Genomic DNA, 4,182 nt, shown 5'->3' with positions numbered 1-4,182 from the left:
TTGTTAGTTATGATTCATCTTTTCAGATGAAACCCTGGCATGCCTTGTTTTCAGACAAAACATCCCCCAGTCTTCTTAAAGCTAGCTTTACAGCATCAGCCTTAACAAAACAGCGGCAGAGAAAAATCAGGTCTGTGTCATCTCCTTGCTTTTTTTGGTTTTTTTTTTGCACATCACAAAGGTGCGGTTTTTTTAATTCCTATTTTTTTTCAAAGGACTCGTCCATTAGATGCAAGTAGGAAACATCCCTGGAGGATGCTGCTACCCCTCCATGGGCTTCAAGTGCCATGGAGGCTCTGGACACCACACCACCAGGTCCCTCTAGGGGCCAGCATTAGCACTTGTCAATCTCAGAATGATCACAGGTGGCTTTTGGTCCTTGGATGTGAGCAACTGAACTGAGAGCAAAAAGTCTAGTTAGGACAAGGCAGAACCTTTGCACCCACACCACTGTACTTGAAGGTTGTCCCCTGAGCTTCTAGCCACACTGTTAGACTTGGGTTTAAAAACCTCAAAATGAGCACTTCATGTGGTTTTCTGTTTCCTAAGATATGAACATCACTGTGGTCCCTGTTCAAAATGCCCTCATCAGGGCTGGTGCTCTCTGGTGACCCATTTTGGGCTTTGATTATGAAGTGTGTACATTTTCCTGTCAAAAACCTGATTTCAAGCACTTAGCTTCTCCAACTAGACTCCAGGGTGCTCATTCAGCCCCTGGCCAACACAGGGGCATCGGCACCTCAGGGCAGTGGGCTGGACAGGCAACCCCCTTGCCAGGAGGCAAGTGGAGACAAGCACCACAACACCTGAAGCTCATCACACCCCATCCTTGGCCCCACGGTGGAGCTGGTGGAAGTCAGCCTCAATCAATGGTTAAACTGCAGAAGAAAATGAGGCAAGAGATAGAGCAGGGGTGAGCAGGTGTGGTGCTACCTGAGGCTCAAGTCAGGGGCGGTTTGTGCTTTCACACCAGAGACACAGCTCACCACACGGACTCTGCGCTCAAAGTATCATACACCCTGTATCTGTAACACAGGATGCATTTGTTGTGTTAACTCTATTTCTGTTCATTTCAGGTTCTTTCCTTGGTCCCAACAGCAGCAATGCTTTATCCCCATGTTTTGCCTGAGCTCCTGCCAAGCTGACCTGCTAATCTTTGTCTTCAGTAGAACAGTAACACTTTTTTCCCCAGACTTGTGGAGTTTCTGTGGGATTCTAGTAAGTGCAATCAAGTTCATATGCTCTGTGGCCTCTGAATCACCTGTGCTTGCAGTTTTTAAAGTGCTCATTGCCTGTAGAAACTAATAGTATTCTTGATTGCCACAGGTCTGGAAAAAAAACATCCCCAGCCTCATTTGACACTTTCACTACTTTCAGAAAAGGGAAAAAAAAAAGAAAGAAATGTTTGCCTTTTCTGCATCAGTATTTAAAAGAAACCAAACCAACCAACCCTTCTTTCACACCGCTCTGCCTGGTGGAAAGTTTTTGGTGTGCCTGTCTTTCATGTGTCTCGACAACTACTTCTTTGCTCTTGACCACTCTGCTGAACTGCTTACTGGTTCCAGTCAGCCACTCCTCAGTTGGGCTTCCTACCTGCCATAATTGTTAACATATTCATTGTGTCTCCTATTAACATTATTTAATTTTAATTACTACCTTTAGTGAAAGGCAGTGAGCTGTTCTTCAGCTGCTTCTTTTCCTAATTAGTGACACAGCCTTTTGGCTTGCAAACAAGGCTGTCGCAGAACCCTTATGTTGGCATCCAGGCTCTGGGTGCCTTTGCTGCTGTGTCCCAGCAAGGGAGACATCACCCATGTGGGCTGCAGGGACCTGGGCAAGCCAAGGAGCCCTCAGCAGAGCCTGACAGCACAGTTTTCACAGCTAAGGAAATCCAAGAGGAAGGGGGGTAGGTCTAAGGGGAGGGTGGGATTTGCTAGTCTGCATGAGCTAGAACTAGTAACTGCTCATGGCTCCTCCTCATAGCAGCCAGAAATTGGGGTATTTATTCTCCAGGGCCCTGAATGTCTCTGGTAGGCAGGGCAGTCTCATGAGGAGTGATTGAGGAACATCAGGTAGGTGGAGAAAACAGGAAAACAAATCAAATCAAAAACAGATTGCTGGCAGCTCAGCGTGACAGCTCCTTACTGTGAAGAGTTGCCCAACGCCAGTCTGGCTGCACGATGAACCAAGTTGAGGAGTGAATGAGTCAGTATTTCCTAAAGGTATCCAGTGAAAGTAAACTAATTGTACCAACCATCCTAATGATGTCTGGGCCAGCGGATGAGCCACCTCCAAGTTTCACTCCTCGCTTCTCACGGGGGTCCAGTGGGCAGCAACACCCAACAGTGCTTCTGTTGTCAGGTTAGCAGGGGCAATGGGTTGACACAACGTCACACTGAAGTGGGGAGGGTCTGTGCTGGGCGAGCCACTACCAAAGCCAGCTCCTCTGCGTGCCAGGAGGAACTTAACAGGGCTGACACATTTGTAGAACCGTGGGAGAACAAGCCCTCCCCATCCGCACGGCTGGCCTGGGTGGAGGAGCTGGGTGGCAAGGATGGGCAGAGACCCAGCCTGGGCAAGAGGCGAAGGGAGTCGGGCTCCCTCCAGCAATGGGGGCACCCCTGCCAAAAGAAGAGGCACCAGGGGGACGGGTTTTATGAATTTAGTCTTGAGGAGAGCGGTACACCTCACTTGGCCTGAAGACTTGGGGGGGCTTTTTGGGGACAGGGTAGAAGCAGTCAGTAGGGAACCACCTTGCTGGAGAAGATTTAAGGTGTTTTAGGAAGTTTAACAGACGTGAATGCTTTAATGTAAAACCAGGCACTGAAATGGATTTCGAAGACCTGCTGCCTTCACCTCACTCGTTTGCGGACTTTCTCGTAAAGGTACGTTCCAGGCGAAGGAGGGATCGTATCGCTCGTGCCCCAGTACTGCACTAAGTGAGCTGAAACACGGTGAGCAGCAAAAAGTAAGCTGCAGTGCACTGGAGCTGCAGAGGACCGTGTCCCTCGGAAAAACGCTTGATCTCAGTACTGGCATCAAATAGACTACTAACGTTCATTAACAGGAAAATATTTTGAATTTTATTTTTTCACGTTATTATCAAGTACACAATTACAATAATGTCACACATCCCTATATGATTCTATGTATTTTGTTTTTGTCTTTTGTCTTTTTTACAAAGTGTACAGAGGGAAGGACGTATACAATATTTAACAGGGTATTTTCTACAGAACAATAATTTATATTATGTCCTTGTAAAAATCTGTACCTTTTTTTAAACATTAAACTGAAACATCCATTTTATAGCATTTGCTAAGCAAATTATTTAAGAATTAAAACTAACCTGTAACTAATGTCAGTACATTAACAATAACTATAATTTCATTTTCTCTTTATACAGACAAATACATTTTACAAAATCCACTTGACCAACCCTTAATTATTAAAAAAAAGTTTCAACATTGTGCTTTAAAAAAAAAAAAGAAAAAAAGAAAAAATAAGTGTGTATGATTTCCAGGCTACGTAAGAGAAAGAAAAGGTGTAAAATTGTGTTCTTTGTCTTTCAGCTTATTTAAAAAAATAAAGTTCAGAATGGCTAAAATCCTCGGTAATGCTATGGGAATTTATGCAGATTTTGTATACTTTTTCAGGTTTTCAGTTAGAAAATGTTTGGAGGGGGAAGGGAAGTCACAGGAGGGTGTTTTGCAAGATGCAAATTTTTGGGGGGGTTTTACTGCATCCGATTTGGCAACCAGTAGGCAACAGCCAGACAGCTACGGGCGCGTAGGAAACCCACTGACTTGACGGGGGATTTCAGCAAAGGCACGGTGCAGCACATCCACATACTACACACTAAGGGTTCACGGCCCGCGAGTAGCAATATTACACGAGAGCATGTTGTACAAGTCTGGGGGCACTGTCAAGCAGGCATCAAAAGGAAAAAAAAAAAAAGAAAAAAACCAACCAAAAACCAAATTATACAATAAAGGTAGCAACGTGGCGTTCGACCCTCCCGGACTGCAAACTAAACACAAGTATCTCAGCTGACAGTGAACACAGAGGGGCTGAGCAGTGGGAGCAGGGCTCGCTAACTGAGCAGAACACAAAAAGCTCAGGAGATGAATTCCTGAAAAGAAACCTTTATCACCCCAAGCCTGAAATCATCACTAAAATTCCTGC

The sequence above is a fragment of the Apaloderma vittatum genome, unplaced genomic scaffold (assembly GCF_000703405.1).
Source record: "Apaloderma vittatum isolate BGI_N311 unplaced genomic scaffold, ASM70340v1 scaffold18608, whole genome shotgun sequence".
NCBI lineage: Eukaryota > Metazoa > Chordata > Aves > Trogoniformes > Trogonidae > Apaloderma > Apaloderma vittatum.
This window is presented reverse-complemented; position numbering follows the sequence as displayed.